Source organism: Pristiophorus japonicus, chromosome 15 (genome assembly GCF_044704955.1).
Source record: "Pristiophorus japonicus isolate sPriJap1 chromosome 15, sPriJap1.hap1, whole genome shotgun sequence".
NCBI classification, from domain to species: domain Eukaryota; kingdom Metazoa; phylum Chordata; class Chondrichthyes; family Pristiophoridae; genus Pristiophorus; species Pristiophorus japonicus.
The window spans coordinates 145,031,128-145,053,401 of record NC_091991.1 but is presented as its reverse complement, the minus strand read 5'-3'; positions in this window follow the sequence as shown (position 1 = coordinate 145,053,401).

The window sequence follows — 22,274 nt, the reverse complement described above, 5'->3', positions numbered from 1 at the left end:
ATTCCGCAAAGGTTCGCGCCACACTCTCCGGGACTCCAGTGTTACTGTTGGCGACCACCAGCCTCGTGTGGGCACTGATGGCCTCGCAGGTATCACGGCTCGCACTGACAATCTGCGACTCCAGCTCCGTAATGGTCACAGTGAGACTGTCAATGCTCGCGGGAATCCTACCCAAGACATCAAGGAACTGACGGCTGACCTGGATGCTCTCACTGGCCATTCCCACCATGTCCAGTTCCAGGTCTGCCTGTCTGTCAGCAGATTGACTTTGCCGACTCGCCCTCTGGAGAGGTGACATACGGGATTTGACCCCAGAACTGCGTTGCTGCACGCCACTGGCCCCAGGAGCCGCCAAACCCCGAGAACATCACGTCGTCCCCAGAGGAGCTGAGTGCCGATGGTAGAACAACGGTGGTTTGAAGCTGCTCTGGTTGCTGCGCCGGAGTCGGCTCATCTGTATCTTCCTCCTCTTTCTCCTCCTCCAGACGATGGCCTGACGTGGAGTGGTCCATGGAGGGATGCTGCGCCTGTGGGTGGTCATCTGAAAGTAGAAAGCAACAGACGAGTGATTAACAGCAGGGGAGGGGGCAGCATGACATGAGGAAGGTTGCATAGCACAGGCTCATTTGAAGGACCACCTCTACTCCATTATATCTAATCCAGAGACTTTACATGACATTGCCCCAACCCGGCCCAGGGAGTATGCAGGATATTGCCCTAACCCTAGTCCGGAGTGGAGGCCAGCGCCTCCAGTGGCAGCTGCCCGACCTGAGATGCCGATTGTTATGTATGCAACCCTAGGTAACCTGTATCATACCGCCACCAGAGGGCATACCTGTTGGCGTCCTAAGGGATCCATACTTCCCTTGAGAGCACTGAATATAAGCAGGCCTTCCATGCTGTACCAACACTCTGGAATTTGAATAAAGGAGCTAAGGTCACACTTACTCATGTCTACAGTACTCAGTTACATTACTTTATTTTGAGCTTAACACCGATGAGGTCTGCAACTCTGTCCTCAATGTCCATGAGTGGCAGAGTCTGAGGTCTGTAAAGATGAAAATGGGAATGGTTATAAGAAGGTCCATCTGCACTTGTGGCACAGACAGCCACCAAAGCACTTATACCATACTGTCTGAATGTAATACAGTGCTCTGTTTAATGGCCTTGGAAGTTGCACGTGGTTCATCAGGAGGACATTGAAGTGTGGAGCCTTCTTATGAGATCTCAGAAAGCAATCTTAATAATGTATAAAGATCATTCATGGCAAATAGGGTGCAACACTAAGACTACCTATGTGTCATGCATTTTAGGAGGCAACTCACAGAGTGTTGAGAGGCAAAAGTATGAGAACAAATAGTGTGTTAGATTTATAATTGAAGTAATGAAGGAATGCATGAATTAAAATTGTACTCACTCTATCGTCCCTTGAAAGATCATTAAACTTTTTTCAGCACTGTGTGCCGGTCCTGATCACAGTCTGAGGAAGAGATCTCCTCAGCGATTTCCCTCCAAATCTTTCTAAAAATGGATGGCAGTGGTCAAGATCTACCCTGAAGATACAACTTCTGCCATCTTCTCTCCACAGCCCCCACTAGAGCTTTATTAGCTTTGTTGCTTAATTGCCTGGCACGCTGTTTAGAATTGTCATCCTCCATCATCAAAATCCAAATGTAAAATGGCTGATTCAGCTCCAGGTATACTGTGCATGCACGTGGCTGTGCCCTGGATTAATATTTGCAATTGGACAGCAGACCAGAAGCGCGGAAAGAAAAAATAAAAATAAAAATTTGCGCATGCGCAGAACAGCCGATTATTTTTTAGCGCAGAACTTACGGCTATGGCGCACAAATTGTGTGGTGCAATGCCGGAGTTAACGCTAAGGCTCCTCGTGAACTTTTATTTGGCGAAAGTTGCCGTTAACATTTACCCGGCGCTAAATTTTTGAATCCTCCGCGAATTGCGCCTGGAAACTGGCAAAATCGCAAAAATCCGAAACTCCATCCCAAAAGGTTCTGCAAATCCTGGCTCAATAACAGAGTCTAGCTTGGCTGACATCACAGTTTGCTTTGAAATGATTATTGTGGGAGCCCTTTGGGGGTAATTTTAACATTGGGTGATAATGTAAAGTGACTCAGCCTTCGTTATACATCTCTCCTGATTTTCGTTTCTGTTTGAAGTTTTACACTATCGCCCAAAGTCAAAATTATTCCCCTCCTCCCCCCACCCCCATTGTCTTTGAAAGAACTACAACAGTGTATCAGAGAAATGATATGCCCCATTGCAGGTTAAATATTGGAAATGAGTTCAACAATTTCAAGGGGGAGAAATGTATTCGTTTCTCGTTTGGGGGCAGTACCTTTTGAAAGCCGGGAATCCAGGCGCTAATGTTTCCCCGCTCTCAAAAAATTGGCTTTAGCGTTCCAGGAAGGAAGTGAAGTGCTAAATCAAGCCTCAGCAGCGCTGCATACTGGGCTGCCGCGTACAAAGGGCTTTTCCTTCTCTTAAAGGGAAGGGCCTTCACTGCAGGCTCTGCCATTTAAACGGACCTGCCTGGACCCCCGGGGCGCAAGTGCTAATGGGAGGCGCAAGTGCACCTAATTTCTAGCCCCAAGACTTTGGAGCAAGACATTAGATGTAAAAGCATTCCTCTTTAAAAAGACTGATAGACTTTCCTTGGGATTTACCTGGTTCCCTTATCATGGGATTAGACAACATGACATAGTTTCATGTATAGGCTAATATTTATGGAATATTTTAAAGCTTCTCTACCACAGAACATTTTTCCCTCTGACAGTCAGAACATGTTGATTTACTTTAATGTGCCCCCCCAAAGTAATTTATTTTCTCAATAAATATTTTTAAATGCATTGCAAGCTTGTTCAAGTGTGTTGGCTGCACAAACAAGAAAGCTGCAATATTCATGTACCCAGTCAATATTTTATTTGGATAAATCATTCCGCAAGCTGCAGTCTTCCTTACTTAAATTTAGTTGCCTTTCTAACACATTCCTGTTAGTCCCATTGACTGCTCCCCAGTTAACATCTCACGTAGTGCTGGGCATCATAGGTTAGTTGCAACTGGTGATGTCTGTGTATTCCAGACATGAGTGATAGGGGAGTTAATGCTGAACACTATTCCAATACTCTCCTGGCCAGCCTCCCATCTTCCACCCTCCATAAATATGAGCTCGTCTGTAAGCTCTTCTGTATGCATCCTAACTCGCACCAAATCCTGTTCACCCATCACCCCTGTGCTCGTTGACCTACATTGACTCCCGGTCCTCGAACGCCTCTATTTAAAAAACATTTAATCCTCGTGTTCAAAACCCTCCATGGCCTATCTCTGTAATCACCTCCAGCGCTACAACCTTCTGAGAACTATGTGTTCCTCCAACCCTGGTCTCTTGTGCATTCCCCATTTCTTTCGCCACACCATTGATGACCGTGCCTTCAGTCATGTCGACTCTTTCTGGAATTCCCTCCCTAACCCACTTCACCTCTCCACCTCTCCCTCTTTAAGGCGATGCTTAAAGCTACTTTTTTGATCAAGCCTTTGGTCATCTGCCCTAATGTCTGCTTCTTTAGCTCAGTGCCAATTTTTGTCTGATTAGGCTCCTGTAAAATGCCTTGGGATGTTTTACTATGTTAAAGGTGCTATACAAATGCAAGTTGTTGTTGTTACTTGAGTCAATAGGGAAGGACGAAAAGGAAAATTAAAGAAAAGGACAGCTATTTGCAAAAGCAGTGATCATGACAATATGTTAATTCTATAAGGAATTATAGAGTATGGCAGATGTCCATGTTAATATTAGACAAAGTGTCAGGTTAGCACTCTTACCTGTGAGTCAGAAGGTTGTGGGTTCACACTCCGCCCCAGAGACTTTGAACGCGTATCCTAGGCTGAAACTTCAATGTAGGGCTGAGGGAGTGCTGTAAAAGATCGTATGGGACTATGTGAAGAAGAGGAGCAGAGTTGTCCTGGCCAACATTTATCCCTCAACCGCATTTACTTAAAAAACCCAGATTATCTGGTCACTTCTGTTTGTGGTAGCTTGCTGTGCCCAAATTGGCTGCTGTGTTCCTAACATTACAGCAGTAACTACAATTCTAAAAGTACTTCAGTGGCTGTGTAGAGGTTTGGGGCATTGTTAAACGCAAGTTCATTCTTTCTAGATAAAATAAAGCTGAATCTTAATGAATGACAGGGCCAATATCCTTTCATTAATGCTGCTGGAAGTGTGAGGACTGCATAGATATTTCTCAAAAGATCATGGTTATCTTGAGAGCAACTATATACAAAATTGTCAAATAGATATTAGCCTACACATGAAACTATGCCGTTTGTCTAATCCCACGACTGCACTGAGAAAGATAGTTACACAATTAGAATCAATGATACACTTTCAGAAACAGAGGGCTAGAAATTGGGTTGCATCCCGTTTGGGGCGTTAACTTTTATGGGAGTGCAAAAGTATCGCCGGGCAAAAAAGATTTTCAGCTGACTGGAACTTTAGCTCTCCAAGAGGGAAGTAGTGCTAAATCAAGTGCTATCACTTCCCTTCGAGTGCTAAAGGGAGTGAGAGGTTTGGTATTGGCAGAGCGCTAAACAATGTTCAGTGCAGCTCTGCCGTCTTTAGAGGTACCTTCCCTCGCTTAAACAGAAGGGCCAAAGCTGGGGTGACAGAAGTTTCCTGCCATGTGTGTTGGGCCAATTTCACCCCCAGAATATTTTGAATTTTAACTTGGGTTCAAATATTGAGGGAATCTTTTTTGCTTTGCTTTTAAAACGGATCCAAGTAAATTCTAAGGAAAATCTGTCAGTCTTTCAGGAGGAAATTATTGTTGGCCAAAGACTACATTGTTGAATTAATTTTAATATTTAACTGTCAAAAGGTACAGATAATCTCTCTGTTTTAGTCTTTAAATTTTGGGCCAAAAATTCGGTAGTGCCCCAGTTGGGGCATTAAATTTTGAAAAGTAGCGGCAGGTGCCAATTATTCTCTCCTCCAGCGATATTCAACTTTAGTGCTCCAACAGGGAAGTGGAGCACTAAATCAAGCGCTAACCACTTCTCTTAGGGCGCTAAAGTCTGAGAGCGGGGTGGTAGCTGTAGAGCGCATTGGTATCGGCATGTGAGGCTGCTTCCCTCGCGTACAGGGAAGGGCCAATGATGCTGCACAAGCTAGTTGTCGGCAGTTCTGTTTTGCAAGGTGACCTGCGCGACTGCCATTACAACCCCAAACACTGGGGCTGTGGGAGATATAGGGGAATATGTGGATGGGAAGGATATGTGGGTGGGTGGGGGGGATGGTGGGGTGGAATGTGAAGGGATGTGGGGGGGTATATGTGGGGGGACTTGGGGGGGATGTGGAGAGGTATATGTGGGGGGGAGGATGTGGGGGGATGTGGGGGGGTATATGTGGGGGGGGGGTTTATGTGGGGGGGTATTTTTTGGGGGAATGGGGGGGATGTGGGGGGTATATGTGGGGGGAATGGGGGGGATGTGGGGGGTATATGTGGGGGGGTATATGTGGGGGGAATGGGGTATGTGGGGGAGTATATGTGGGGGGAATGGGAGGGATGTGGGGGGATGTGGAGGGGATGTGAGGGGGATGTGGGGGGAAGGATGTGGGGGGTTATATTTGGGGGGTATATGTGGGGGGAGTGGGGGGAATGGGGGTGTGTGGGGGGTATAAGTGGGGGATATGGGGGGGGGAGGATGTGGGGGTTATATGTGGGCGGGTATATGTGGGGGGAATGGGGGGGATGTGGGGGGTATATGTGGGGGATGTGGGGGGATAATATGTGGGGGATGTGGGGGGGGATGTGAGGGGATGGATGTGCGGTGGGGGTGTGGGTGATGTGGGGTGGGGGGTCATACTGGCAAACCTGGGGATGAATAAACCCATGGATTCCTTCTAGGACTGGGAGGAGCTCTCCTGCTCCTCATGGCCCACAAGAGGTACAGATATACAAATCACTAAAAGTAGTGATGCAGGTAAATAAAGCTATAAAAAAAGCAAACACATCACTGGGTTTTATTTCTCGAGGGATAGAATGGAATAGAATAATACAGAACTAAGAGGTTGTTACCCATCAGGAAAGTTTGAAATGCTGAGGCTCTTTTCTCATGAAGAGAGAAGATTGAGGGGTGACCTCATAGAGACCTTTAAGATTTTGAAAGAGTTTGATCGGATAGATGTAGAGAAAATGTTGCAGGGGAGACCAGAACTAGGGCCATAAATATAAGATAGTCACTAATACACCCTATCGGGAATTCAAGAGAAACTTCTTTACTCAGAGAGTGGTGAGAATACAGATAACATAGACGCATTTAATGGGAAGCTAGATAAACACATGAGGGAGAAAGGGATATGTTGATGAGGTTAGATGAAGATGGGTGGGAGGAGGCTCATGTATAAACACCAACATAGGCCAATTAGGCCGAATGGCCTGTTTCTGTGCTGTTAATACCATGTAACCATGTAAACTTTAAAATATAGTCATTTTTAGTTATGGATAGAAATATAAAGCACTGAGTAAACCTAGGGATAATTAACTGATAAAATGGAGTTAGAATTTAGTCCTCGTCATGTATGTGAATAGCTTACGCAAATAGAACATATTTGAAAAGCACAGGTATGGATATCGGATGGCGCCTGTAATATTCATGCTTCCTGCCAATTAATATACTCGCCATGTGCAGCTAGTGCTAACCCGCTACCCACTGAGTGCACGGGGAGGGGGCGGGGTGGGTGCAGATATCTGGTGTCCATGGCGCCACTTATATGCACTCTGCACTTTTTAAAAGGGAAGTGCATTCTGGCTGCTTAAGAAAGCAGGAAGTTCCAGAAGAGATGTGTGAAGAAGGATTAGAGAGGGATGCACTTGAAGCCTTAGTACAGGCAGTGGAGAGGAGGGGACATCCTCTATCCACCCCGTAGAGTGTAGGAAGCTCTCCATGCACCAGCCTCGCCACCAGTGAGTGTAGGTGGCTGAGATCATTAATGCCAGAAGCCTCGCCAACAAATTTAATGATCGTACCCGAGTGATCAAGGTGAGAACATTGCTCGCACGAAGCCTCTACTGACAGCTGCATCACTCACACCCTCCTTATTTGCAACAATGTCAGCACTCACAACACTCCCCCACTCCCCCACCGCCACCTCACAACATTCCCGCACCCCCTCCCCCCACCTCACAACACTCCCCCTCCCACCGCCACCTCACAACACTCCCACCCACCTCCTGCCACCTCACAACACTCCAAACTCACAACACTCCCCCACTCCCCCACCGCCACCTCACAACATTCCCGCACCCCCTCCCCCCACCTCACAACACTCCCCCTCCCACCGCCACCTCACAACACTCCCACCCCCCTCCTGCCACCCCACAACACTCCAAACTCACAACACTCCCCCACTCCCCCACCGCCACCTCACAACATTCCCGTCCCTCTCCCCCCACCTCACAACACTCCCGTCCTTCTCCCCCCACCTCACAACACTCCCACCACCCCCCCACCTCACACCATTCCCCCGCCCTCCCCACAACACTCCCCCAACCCTGCCACCTTATAACACTGCCCCACACTCCCACCTCACAACTCTCCCCCCCACCCCCACCACCTCACAACTCTCCCCCACAATCACTGAACCACACTTCACTGCGCCACATTCTCCTCACGCTCACCGTTATTACAATCATCACTTACCTGCATCTCACATCTCAGAGATAAATGGGTCCTTTTCGGGTTGGAAATCGGTGGTTAGTGGTGTGCCACAGGGATCGGTGCTGGGACCACAACTGTTTACAATATACATAGATGACCTGGAAGAGGGGACAGAGTGTAGTGTACCAAAATTTGCAGATGACACAAAGATTAGTGGGAAAGTGGGTTGTGTAGAGGACACAGAGAGGCTGCAAAGAGATTTGGATAGGTTAAGCGAATGGGCTAAGGTTTGGCAGATGGAATACAATGTCGGAAAATGTGAGGTCATCCACCTTGGAAAAAAAAAACAGTAAAAGGGAATATTATTTGAATGGGGAGAAATTACAACATGCTGCGTGCAGAGGGACCTGGGGGTCCTTGTGCATGAATCCCAAAAAGTTAGTTTGCAGGTGCAGCAGGTAATCAGGAAGGCGAATGGAATGTTGGCCTTCATTGCGAGAGGGATGGAGTACAAAAGCAGGGAGGTCCTGCTGCAACTGTACAGGATATTGGTGAGGCCGCACCTGGAGTACTGCGTGCAGTTTTGGTCACCTTACTTAAGGAAGGATATACTAGCTTTGGAGGGGGTACAGAGACGATTCACTAGGCTGATTCCGGAGATGAGGGGGTTACCTTATGATGATAGATTGAGTAGACTGGGTCTTTACTCGTTGGAGTTCAGAAGGATGAGGAGTGATCTAATAGAAACATTTAAAATAATGAAAGGGATAGACAAGATAGAGGCAGAGAGGTTGTTTCCACTGGTCGGGGAGACTAGAACTAGGGGGCACAGCCTCAAAATACGGGGGAGCGAATTTAAAACTGAGTTGAGAAGGAATTTCTTCTCCCAGAGGGTTGTGAATCTGTGGAATTCTCTGCCCAAGGAAGCAGTTGAGGCTAGCTCATTGAATGTATTCAAATCACAGATAGATAGATTTTTAACCAATAAGGGAATTAAGGGTTACAGGGAGCAGGCGGGTAAGTGGAGCTGAGTCCACGACCAGATCAGCCATGATCTTGTTGAATGGCGGGGCAGGCTCGAGGGGCTAGATGGCCTACTCCTGTTCCTAATTCTTATGTTCTTATGTTCACACACACAGGACCAGCTGCTCCACCATGACAGCCACATTCTCCAAACACTTTGCAATAATCTCACCAACAGCCTGCTCTCATTCTTGCAGGAGAAGGTTGCACACAAGGCGAGGCAACAGTCTGCTACTAGAGGGGAAATTGCCTGCTCGCGAACTCTGTCCCCGCTGGAGGAAACTGTGCTTTGGCGAGCATGGGCAGGGGATGAGTTGATCCAGGCAACGCTGGAGGAGATGCCATGCAGGCTTTCTTTATACCCAATCCTCTTTCTCCCTTCTGACTGCTCTCTCACCCCACAAACACTGTATGAAAAGTTGGGGTCGAGTATCAACCTATCGCAAGGCTTTACATAGAGCATGGAGACCGTTCTATCCAGCATGGACCGCACGAAGGAGCATCTTATGACAAGGCTGACAGCTTCCATTGCAGCACAGCCTGAGTTTGCACATCACTGCTGTTTGCAGGATCTTGCTCTATGCAAATTGGCTGCTGTGTTTGCCTTCAAAACAACAGCGACTACATTGTAAAAGTAATTAACGGGTAGTAAAGCACGTTGCAGTGGCCTAAGGAAATGAAAGATGTCATATAGAAGTAAGTTTGTTACTTATTCTTAATGGATTAGAACCATCAACTAAACAGTTGCATTGCCTGGGGAGTGTGTGCTTGTATCCACTCTTCAAACAGCTCAAGGTTGCTAAATAATTACACATTAAAACATAATTCATCTGCGTGAAAGATTATGTGAGGAATAAAGCAACTCAACTGACACTAATGAGCAAGGCATTTGTTGGAAAAACAACACAACAACAACAAAAACAACTTGAGGTGGAAATTCGGTGGCGCCTCTCTTGCGGCGTTGACCCGAGCGGAGTGGAAAATTGTGCGCCGGGAAATGTTTTGTGTTTCCAGCTGCAAAATTCAGCAGCTGGGCCCTGAGTGTGGAGCGGAATTCCACACTCCTTTTAGGGCTCTCGGCCGGCTGAGCAACTGAAAGTCCCGAGCTAAACAGCTGGCCGCGAAGCACCCCGAGAGCGGCTTCCGTGGAGAAAAAAAAAGTCTAAAAAACAGCACTAAAAGCATTCTCAATACATTCCTGACGCCACAGCAACCTAAATCGTAGAAATATAAAAATAAAAAAACAATCACACTTGCCTCAGCTCGACATTACTTCCCTCCCTGCAGCTGCTACAGCTTTCACAAACGTTCCCTCTAGGGCGCGCTGCAGGGTACGCGAGTTTCAAATTTCGAGCTGCTATTGCAACCAGGGGCGTTGTACACCGGCTCGCCTTTCCCGGGAGGTACTGCTCTGCGCCCCCGTAAAACCGGCACCGAATGTCCCGGCGGGGCCCTGGAAGCTGGTCACCTGCCTGGAAATGCTTTCCACCGCCATTACCGCTCCTGCGGGGTGAAAACAGAGGCAGCAACGAAACAAGAATCCAGTTCCTTGTATTTATATCGTGACTTCAATGAAGTAAAATGTTCCAAAGCGCTTCACAGGAATGTTATTGCTGACCTACATTGACTCCCTGTTAAACAACGCCTCGATTTCAAAATTCTCATCCTTGTTTTCAAATCCCTCCATGACCTCACCCCTCCCTATCTCTGTAATCTCCTCCAGCCTCACAATCCCCCCCCCAAGATGTCTGTGCTCCTCTAATTCGGCCCTCTTGAGCATCCCTGATTATAATCGCTCAACCATTGGTGGCCGTGCCTTCTGTTGCCTCGGCCCTAAGCTCTGGAATTCCCTGCCTAAATCTCTCTGCCTCTCTTTCCTCCTTCAAGACGCTCCTTAAACCTACCTCTTTGACAAAACTTTTGATGACCTGTCCTAATTTCTCCTTATATAGCTTGGTGTTAAATTTTTTGTCTCATAGTACTCCTGTGAAGCGTCTTGGGATGTTTCACTATGTTAAAGGTGCTATAAAAATACAAGTTTTTGTTGTTATTATCAAACAAAATTTGACAATGAGACGTTAAACCGAGGCCCTGTCTACTCTCAGGTAGACTGAAAAGATCCCATGGCACTATTACGAAGAAGAGCAGAGGCGTTATCACCGGTGTCCTGGCCAATATTTATCCCTCAACCAACATCACTAAAATAGATTATCTGGTCATTATCACTTTGCTGTTTGTGGGAGCTTGCTGTGCAAAAATTGGCTGCCGAGTTTCCTACATTTGACTACACTTACTTCATTAACTGTAAAGCACCTTGGGATGTCCGGTGGTCGTGAAAAACGCTTTATGAATGCAAGTCTTTCTTTCTTTTAGGCAGCTGAATGCACGGCCACCAATGGTTGAGCGATTATAATCAGGGATTCTCAAGAGGCCAGAATTAGAGGAGCACAGATATCTCATGGGGTTGTGGGGCTGGAGGAGATTGCAGTGATAGGGAGAGGCGAGGCCATGGAGTGATTTGAAAACAAGAAATTTAAAATTGAGGCGATGCTTAACAGGGAGCCAATGTAGATCAGCGAGCACAGCGGTTCTGGGTGAACAGGACTTGATGCAAGTTAGGACACGGGCTGCTGAGTTTTGGATGACGTCAAGTTTACATAGGGTAGAATGTGGGAGGCTGGCCAGGAATGCGTTGGAATAGTCAAATCTAGAGGTAACAAAGGCATGGGTGAAGGTTTTCAGCAGAAGATGAGCTGAGATGTGGCAGAGATGGACGATGTTACAGAGGTAGAAATAGGTGGTTTAGTGATGGCGCAAATATATGATCAGAAGCTCATTTCAGGGTGCAATATGAAACCAAGGTTGCAAACAGTCTGGTTCAGCCTCAGAGAGATGCTAGAGAGAGGGATCATCCCAACAAAGATCGGAAAACGGTGTCAATCCAATCCCAATCTGAACTCTTTTCATTGTCCTTAAGTTACAAAGGAACATGGGCTGGGAGAATGCAGGAGAAGCCAATTCAGCCCACTAGAATAGAGAAAGAGCTCTTTTATGGTGAGCGATGGGGAACAATGCAAGTGAAAATGAGAGAGTGTCCATTGAAATAATAACACTTACAGAGGAATGCAAGGCAGAGGAATGATAATGTACCAAAGTGATTTTTTTTTTAGTCAACTCAATGTGGTTGCTTAAATCTAAATGTAACAAATTACAGTTCGTTTCTTGATATTATTCCTGTTAACATTGGAATTTCATCTTCAGATCCCCTCAAGTATATTTCATTATCAATTTAAATCTCATTGGAAGAAAGAACTTGCATTTATATAGCACCTTTCATGATCTCAGGACATCCCATAGCACTTTATAGCCAGTGAAGTATTTTTTGAAGTATGGTCATTGTTGTAATGGAAATGTGGCAGCCAATATGCGCACAGCAAACTCCCACAAACAACAATGAGATAATGATCCAAATCTGTTGTTTTTAATGTTGGTTGAGGGATAAATATTGGCCAGGACACCAGGGAGAAATACCCTGCTCTTCTTCAAAATTGTGCTATTGGATCTTTTACATCCACCTGAGAGGGCAGACATTGTTTTAACATCTGATCAGAAATGCAGCACCACCAACAGTGCTGCACTCCCGAAGCACTGCACTGGAGTGTCAGCCTAGATTATGTGCTCAGGTGCCTGGAGTGGGACTTGAGAAAGCAGCTTGCTCTGTTCACATTGGGACAGGAACTTGTAATGACGGCTGAGCATCGATGGTAAATGCGTATGGAAGGGCTCACGAAGAAAGTGAACTACTTCACGAGTTTGAGTATTTAAACAAAGCTGACCATGCCGTTAGAATGTAATCACTATCTAGAATACATGCAAAAGAGAACTGTTAATTGTAAAATATTCAGAAGATAAATTAAATCTTTCTAAATTATAGGCCCCTTTACACATTCCATCACAGCTGAATTATTAAATCAGTGTTCAGGCACACCATCGCATTTCAAATATATCATAAAAATTCCAGCGTGAAATAAGATTAAACGTAATGTGCAGTTAATTAAAAAGAAAGCACCGTGTCATATTTATAACAACACTCACAATTATACATATACAAACCTATTCTGCTTAAGTCTGTTTTGGCAGACTCAATGACATGACTTGATCATTTTATTTTAATTACCTTTTATTGTATCTTGTTAAACAGACATAACAGATTCTGGACAAGCTTTTGCCTCTTGTGAAGGGATAGAGTGACAGATAGAGCTTCCTAGAGTTTTCACATTGCAGTTACCAGCCGGGCAAATCTCTGTTTACATTGCATTAACTCTTCTGTGCGGGAGAGAGCTGTGCGCATGCTTGGATTCACGCAGGCACAGAGCTCTCGTCCAACACCTGGACATTTAAATGTCTACAGAGCGCCATGAGAGTTGGCACCATAGTGGCAGTAGTTAAGGCCAGTTTTGAGAATTAAATGGTGGCCACCTCGCTTCCGCCCACTTCTTGCGCGGCCCATGCTGTTCGCTACCTTGGTGAGGGCGATAATGCACGCGGGACGTGTGGGCGCCAGCAGTATGCAGGGTAGGCAGATCGTGACATCAGTCAGCGTGTAACGCTGAATTAACGCATGATCTGTCATTTTGGACGTCGCCGCTTCATATAACAATCTCCCTTTTGGCTAAGATCATGCGTAACTGACCTGACAGGGGAGTAACCATGACCCCAAAGTGGTTCTCCCTGAATCAGGAAGGTGGTTCTCCTATGCTTTTTGGAAATAGGAGGTGGGTGGGGTGGTTTGACCCATCCACCTCCACGGAGGTGTGTGGGGGTGCTGACCCATCCACCTCCATGGCACGAACCTGGTATTGCAGTACTTCCAGGAACGGTGCAGTGGCTCTAGGCCTTTTGGCTAAGAGCATTGGCGCAGAGTGATCCTTGATGTGTGCAAGGTGACCTCTGGCGTTTGTGATCTGACAAAGAATTGGAAAGATTGGCTACGAAAAATTAAAAAAAACAAATAAAAAAAAACAATCTCCCTTAAACACGCAGAGCTTACATGATGGACCAGTGTTATTTAAAGGGATACATCCAACTTACAGGTAAACTGGCTCAGCGGTGACCCGCAGTTAAGCATAAAAAAAACGCCCATGAGAATCAGCGGAGCTGGGAGGTAGGTGAGTAGCCCTGCAAGAAAAAGGTAAGTAATTGTTTTTTTGGTAGGAACTTCACATAATAGTTCAAGAGACCCAAAAATGATTGAAGTTCAGTGACATTCTTGGGAGTGGGTGCATTTCTCATTGCATCCAGCTTTCCCCTGGTTGATTGTAAACCATATTTGTCTACTTTGTGCCCTAAGTACTCCACTGAGTTTTGAAATAACTCACACTTGCGAGCAGTCACTCGTACTCTGTGTTTCTCTAGACGTTTGAGCACTTCATTCAATACGTTATTATAGATTTGCCTGTTTGGTGTTGAAATTAGTATGTCATCTAAATAACATACTACCCCTTCAATGCCTTGCAAAATCTGGTTCATTGCCCGTTGGAATATGTCGGGGGCGGAAGACACTCCAAATGGTAGCCTATAAATTGATATAGGCCTAGATGAGTATTTATAGTCAAGCATGATTTGGACTCCTCATCCAGTTCAAATTGTAAGTAGGCATTTGTAAGATCTAACTTTGAGAAGATCTGACCACCTGTCAGCGTTGTGAACAAATCTTCTACATTTGGCAATGTTTTGGGGAGATTACCCTCTGGAACTTGGTTTACGGTTACTTTATAATCACCACACAATCTTATCTTACCATCTGACTTAGGTACAACAACAATGGGTGTAGCCCAATTATATAGATCTATCTTAGAGATAATGTTCTCAGTCTCTAGTCTTTTGAGTTCTTGCTCAACTCTCTCTTTGAGTGAATATGGTACAGGACGTGGCTTGCAGTAAATCTAGCGTCTTTCTGTACCCTGACACTCGCCTTGAAGTCTTGGATTGGACTGCCTGTTTTGCAGAACACCTTCGGATACTTTTTGATGACATCATCCTTCGATGCAAATCTCGTTTCAACACAAAAAATCTCATTCCAATCCAGCTTCAGTGATCCCATCCAATTTCTACCTAGTAAGTCAGGCTTGTCTCCTGACACTGCTAAGAGAGGCAAGCTTTGAAATTGATCCTTGTATTTCACCGGTACAGTGATACAACCTACCATAGAAATTTGCTCTCCTGAGTAGCTTCGCAGCTCTATGTTTGACTTTTCCAGTGGAAAATCACTCAACTTGTTGAGATATAGCAATTCCGGTACTACGCTCACGGATGCACCAATGTCGATTTCCATGGGTATCTTGGTTCCTGCTTGGATGACATCTACTTGGATGATAATACTTTTCGAATCGCTATTAGATACCCTCGTGCTCCTGATGATGTGTATCTCTTCATCCTGTTGCTTTTCTTCCATGCTGTGTAGTCTCTGGGGATTCCTACTTATAGCCTTGAAAGTTGGTTTACTCTTTGGTCGGCATTTCTTTGTAAGATGCCTAATTTTCTTGCAGAAGAAACACTGCCTTCACAAATGGACAACTTTGAGCAAGGTGTTGTCCCAGACACCGATAGCATGACTTCAATGCTCTGTTACGTTGGCCAGTTGCTGAAGCCTTGAGGCCGACTGCCTTTTTCTTTCAGAATTCACCTCGTTTGTCTGACAACTGGAAATGGCTCAAAATGTTCAGGGGTATTGATGGCCCATATCCATTGGCATAGCTGTCTGACAAACATAGAAACATAGAAAATAGGTGCAGGAGTAGGCCATTCAGCCCTTCAAGCCAGCACTGCCATTCAATAAGATCATGGCTGATCATTCCCTCAGTACCCGTTTCCTGCTTTCTCTCCATACCCCTTGATCTCTTTAGCTGTAAGGGCCATATCTAACTCCCTCTTGAATATATCCAATGAACTGGCATCAACAATTCTCTGCGGCAGGGAATTCCACAGGTTAACAACTCTCAGAGTGAAGAAGTTTCTCCTCATCTCAGTTCTAAATAGCCTACCCAGGGAGGGTGAACAGCCAGTTGTCGTGGTGCACATTGGTACCAACGATATAGGTAAAAAAAGAGATGAGGTCTTACGAGGCGAATTCAAGGAGCTAGGAACTAAATTAAAAAGTAGGACCTCAAAAATAGTAATCTCTGGATTGCTACCAGTGCCACGTGCTAGTCAGAGTAGGAATCGCAGGATAGCTCAGATGATTATGTGGCTTGAGCAGTGGTGCAGCAGGGAGGGATTCAAATTCCTGGGGCATTGGAGCCGGTTCTGGGGGAGGTGGGACCAGTATAAACCGGATGGTCTGCACCTGGGCAGGACCGGAACCAATGTCCTAGGGGGAGTGCTTGCTAGTGCTGTTGGAGAGGAGTTAAACTAATATGGCAGGGGGATGGGAACCAATGCAGGGAGACAGAGGGAAACAAAATGGAGACAGAAGCAAAAGACAGAAAGGAGATGAGTAAAAGTGGAGGGCAGAGAAACCCAAGGCAAAAATCAAAAAGGGCCACTGTACAGCAAAATTCTAAAGGGTCAAAGTGTAATAAAAAGGCAAGCCTGAAAGCTCGGTGCCTCAATGTGAGGAGTAATCGGAACTCAGGAGAGGACTCTGAGCTAGTTAGAGTGGGCGAAAGCTCAGATGAACAGGACCCCAAGAAAGAATGCAAAAGGCAGGAGGCAACAGAGCAGAGTAGCACTGGGATAAGTGTAAACCACAAGGTGATAGGAAGGGACAATATGTATGAATATAAAGGGGCTGCAGGAGGGGTCAAAACTAAAAATGATCGTTTAAAAACTAGTATTAAAACAATCTACCTAAACACAGCAACATTCGAAATAAAGTAAATGAGTTGACGCACAAATCATTACAAATAGGTATGCTTTGGTGGCCATTACAGAAACGTGGTTGCAGGGTGGCCAAGACTGGGAATTAAACATACAGGGGTATCTGACAATTCAGAAAGATAGACAAGAAGGGAAAGGAGGTGGGGTAGCTCTGTTAATAAAGGATGATATCAGGGCAGTTGTGAGAGACGATATTGGCTCTAATGAACAAAATGTTGAATCATTGTGGGTGTAGATTAGAGATAGTAAGGGGAAAAAGTCACTGGTGGGCGTAGTTTATAGGCCCCCAAATAATAACTTCATGGTGGGGTGGGCAATAATCAAGGGAATAATGGAGGCATGTGTAAAAGGAACGGCAGTAATCATGGGGGATTTTAACCTACATATCGATTGGTCAAATCAAATCGCACTGGGTAGCCTTGAGGAGGAATTCATAGAATGCAGACGGGATTGTTTCTTAGAACAGTATGTTACAGAACCTACAAGGGAGCAAGCTATCTTAGATCTGGTCCCGTGTAATGAGACAGGAATAATAAACGATCTCCTAGTAAAAGATCCTCTCGGAATGAGTGATCACAGTATGGTTGAATTTGTAATACAGATTGAGGATGAGGAAGTAGTGTCTCAAACGAGCGTATTATGCTTAAACAAAGGGGACTACAGTGGGATGAGGGCAGAGTTGGCTAAAGTAGACTGGGAACACAGACTAAACGGTGGCACAATTGAGGAACAGTGGAGGACTTTTAAGGAGCTCTTTCATAGTGCTCAACAAAAATATATTCCAGTGAAAAAGAAGATCACTGTGACGACCGAAGCAAAATAATTGTTTAAGGTCTCAGCCATTTCCACATTTCCCACAAAAACCAGGCCAAAATTGCTGGTCACGGGAATGTGGAAAGGGAGGACCTTGAGACAATCACTATCACTAGGGAGGTAGTGCTGGATAGGCTAATGGGACTCAAGGTAGACAAGTCCCCTGGTCCTGCTGAAATGCATCCCAGGGTATTAAAAAAGATGGCGGAAGTTATAGCAGATGCATTCGTTATTATCTACCAAAATTCTCTGGACTCTGGGGAGATACCAGCGGATTGGAAAGCAGCTAATGTAACGTCTCTGTTTAAAAAAGGGGACAGACAAAAGGCAGGTAACGAAAGGCCGGTTAGTTTAACATCTGTAGTGGGGAAAATGCTTGAAGCTATCATTAAGGAAGAAATAACGGGACATCTAGATAGGAATAGTGCAATCAAGCAGACGCAACATGGATTCATGAAGGGGAAATCATGTTTAACTAATTTACTGGAATTCTTTGAAGATATAATGAGCATGGTGGATAGAGGTGTACCGATGGATGTGGTGTATTTAGATTTTCAAAAGGCATTCGATAAGGTGCCACACAACAGGTTACTGCAGAAGATAAAGGTACGCGGAGTCAGAGGAAATGTATTAGCATGGATAGAGAATTGGCTGGCTAACAGAAAGCAGAGAGTCGGGATAAATGGGTCCTTTTCGGGTTGGAAATCGGTGGTTAGTGGTGTGCCACAGGGATCGGTGCTGGGACCACAACTGTTTACAATATACATAGATGACCTGGAAGAGGGGATGGAGTGTAGTGTAACAAAATTTGCAGATGACACAAAGATTAGTGGGAAAGCGGGTTGTGTAGAGGACACAGAGAGGCTGCAAAGAGATTTAGATAGGTTAAGCGGATGGGCTAAGGTTTGGCAGATGGAATACAATGTCAGAAAATGTGAGGTCATCCACCTTGGAAAAAAAAACAGTAAAAGGGAATATTAGTTGAATGGGGAGAAATTACAACATGCTGCGGTGCAGAGGGACCTGGGGGTCCTTGTGCATGAAACTCTTTTGAGTTTATCTGTAAAATAAAAAAACATTAAACCGTGCCACCCGCCCTGGATGACACAGCAGACATTTACAAGGCCCTTTTTTTTTCCTTTTTTGTGATTTTTTTTTGTGTTTTTCTTTTTTTTGTGGTTTTTTTTGGGCGCTAAATCACATTTTTCCAAGTGCCCCCTATAAAAGGGGAGGGGGACACTAAAAACATCGGCAATTAGAACAAATTAAACTTTAAAACGTAAAATCAAATTAAAATTTGGTTGCCGGGCGTGATGATGCACTCCAGTCCCTCCGGTGCCCACCTCTCGCGGAAGGCCGCGAGCGTACCGGTGGACACCGCGTGCTCCATCTCCAAGGACACCCTGGACCGGATGTAAGAGCGGAAGAGAGGCAGGCAGTCAGGTTGAACGACCCCCTCGACCGCCCGCTGCCTGGACCGGCTGATGGCACCCTTGGCCGTGCCCAGGAGCAGTCCTACGAGGAGGCCTTCGGACCTACCCGCTCCCCTCCGCACAGGGTGCCCAAAGATCAGGAGAGTGGGACTGAAGTGCAGCCAGAATTTCAGGAGCAGCCCCTTCAAATAATAAAACAGGGGCTGCAACCTCGTGCATTCCATAAAAACATGGAACACAGACTCTTCCAGACCGCAGAAATTGCAGGCGGCCTGGGAGTCCGTGAACCGGCTTAAAAATTTGTTGCACGGTATTACTCCGTGCACCACCCTCCAGGCCAAGTCCCCGATGAATAGTGGGAGGACCCCTGCGTAGAGTGCCCTCCATCGGGGACCCCCGCCTCCTCCGGACGGCAAGATGGTACGCCATGGCGTGTCCGGACGGCCGGCGAGGATGGCAAAGTTGAGAGTGTGCAGGAGCAGCCCGTACAGGAAACCCCTCCGCGCGGAACTGAAAGGCACAGAGGGGATTTCCCCGAGGCGGCTCAAGTTGTGAGGCGCCGGCCCCCGAGGGAGGTTCCGGGGTTTGGCGCCGATGAGGAATTCCGTCCGGACGGGGGTCAGTTCGGACGGGATCTCCCCACGTGCTTGAGCCTCCTCGATGCACCTAACGGAGTCAGGGCCCAGAGCTGTTTTTAGCGACTCGATGGCATCGGCCGCGTGGCGGACGTTGGCAGAATTTAGGCGCCGGGCCAGCGTGTCTGGCGCCATCCAGCCCGCTCCTCCGTCATCGAGCAGGTCCCTGACCCTGGTCACCTCACCAGCCACAGCCCTCTCTTCCGACCGCCACATAAAACCTTGGTCATGGAGGTACGGATTCCCGAGCAGCGGCTCCTGCAGGACGGCCGCCACTCCAGCCGGCGGAGAGCTGCGCTTGGTGGAGACTTTGTTCCAGACCCTGATGAGTTCCTTGTAAAAGACAGGCAGCTCCCGGAGGGCGGTCCTGACACCCCCCAAGTTCACAAACAGGAGCTGCGTGTCATAATTGAGGTCGAGCTGCTGGCGGAAGAAATACCTCGCCAGAGCACACCACCTAGGAGGGGGCTCGATGTAAAGGTATCTCTGCAGGGTCTGAAGACGGAAAGTCGCGAGCTGGGCGCTGACGCACACCAACGACTGACCGCCCTCCTCAAGCGGGAGACTCAAGACCGCAGCAGAGACCCAGTGCTTCCTGTTGTTCCAGAAGAAGTCCACCAGCTTCTTCTGTATCTTGGCGACAAACGCAGGGGGAGGGGTCAAAGTGACCAGCCGGTACCACAACATTGCGGCCACCAGCTGGTTTATGACTAGCGCTCGACCCCTGTAGGACAGCACTCGGAGCAGTCCTGTCCAGCGCCCTAGGCGAGCGGCGACCTTGGCCTCCAGCTCCTGCCAGTTCGCCGGCCAGGCTCCCTCGTTTGCGCTAAGGTAGACTCCCAGATAGAGGAGATGGGTCGTGCTCCAGGCAAAAGGCCTGAGCTCCTCCGGCAGGGAGTCCACCCGCCAGGAGTACGGAACATTTCTCCCAGTTGATCCTGGCGGAGGACGCGGCCGAGTAAATCTCCTGGCACTCACGCATCCTCCACAGGTCAGCGGGATCCTCTACCGCGAGGAGCACGTCATCGGCATAAGCCGAGAGGACGACCTCCACGCCCGGCCCTTGCAGAGCCAGTCCCGTCAACCTCGTCCGCAAGAGGCGCAGGAAAGGCTCCACGCAAATGGCGTATAACTGGCCGGACATGGCGCATCCCTGGCGCACCCCTCTCCTAAAGCGAAGGGGCGCCGTCAAGGACCCGTTAACCTTAATCAGACACTCCGCGGCGGCGTACAAAAGTCGGATCCGGGCGACGAAATGCGTCCCGAACCCGAAAGCGCGCAGAGTTCCGAGCAGATAGTCGTGATCCACCCTGTCGAACGCCTTCTCTTGGTCGAGGGATAGGAAGGCGACCGACAGACCAGCCTCCTGGGAACAATGGATGAGGTCCCGGACCAGATGGATGTTATCGTGGATTGTCCGGCCCGGGACCGTGTAGGACTGCTCGGGGTGGATCATGTGGTCCAGCACGGCACCAAGGCGAGCAGACATCGCCCTGGCGAAGATTTTGTAGTCCGTGCTGAGGAGGGAGACCGGGCGCCAGTTCTTAAGGAGGCGGAGATCGCCCTTCTTAGGCAGCAGGACGATGACTGCCCTGCGCCAAGAGAGGGGCAGCTCCCCGGTCGCCAGTCTTTCCCCCAGGACCCGCGCGTAGTCGCTCCCCAGGACGTCCCAGAACGCCCTGTGGAACTCCACGGTCAGCCCGTCCAGCCCCGGGGATTTTCCCCTCGAGAGCCGGTCGAGGGCACCGGTCAGCTCCGCCAGGCTTAGCGGAGCTTCCAGATTTTCGGCGCCCTCCGGGCTGACCTTCGGCAGGTCCTCCCACAAAACTCTACGCGCTTCCTCGCTGGACGGATCCGGAGAGAACAGAGCCCCGTAATATTCACGGGCCCTGTTGTTGACGCCCTCTGGATCCGAGACGAGAGAGCCGTCGTCGGCCAGCAGCGTCAAGAGCTGCTTACGGACACTCTGCCTTTTTTCCAGCGAGTAGAAGAAGGGGGAGCCGCGGTCCAGATCCCGCAGGAACCGGATCCGCGACCTCACGAACGCGCCTCGGGACCCGACGAGCTGCAGGTCCTTCAGCGCGGCCTTCTTCGCTTCGTACACCGTCCGCAGGGCCGGGTCCTGGACGACTTGACCGAGACGGGCTTCCAGGTCGAGCACCTCTTTTTCTAGGCGCCCGACTCTGGCCGCCCGCCTCTTGGTCGACCCCCTCGCGTACTCTTGACAGAAGACGCGGACATGAGCCTTGCCCACGTCCCACCATAGCCTCAAGGAGGGGAAGCCCCCCTGCTTCCTTCTCCAGTCGGACCAGAATCGACGGAACGAGTCCTGGAACCGCACGTCCTCCAGCAGCCGGTTTTTAAAGTGCCAGTACGCGGACCCCGTCCTCGCGCGGAGCGAAGCGAGCTCCTCCCACACCAGGTGGTGGTCCGAACACGGTCCCTCGCCTCGAGGGTGCAGTTAAAATCCCCACCGAGGACAATGCAGTCGCCGACGTCGACGGAGCCAAGAAGAGCGGACACCTCTTCAAAGAAGCGCGTTTGCTGCGGGCCGGGATGAGGGGCGTACACGTTCACGAGATGGAGCGGCACGTCCCCCAGGCGAACCGTTACGTGCAGCAAGCGGCCTGGCACGGGCTCCTCGACCCCCAAGATCTCCGGCTGAAAATGCGGGCCCAGCAAGATGGCCACCCCACTAGAAATGGCGGTGAGGTGGCTCATGCGGACCTCTCCTTGCCATTCCAGGAGCCACGTGGCTTCGTCTCCCGGAACGGTGTGGGTTTCTTGCAGGAAGCACACCGCATATTTCCCCTCC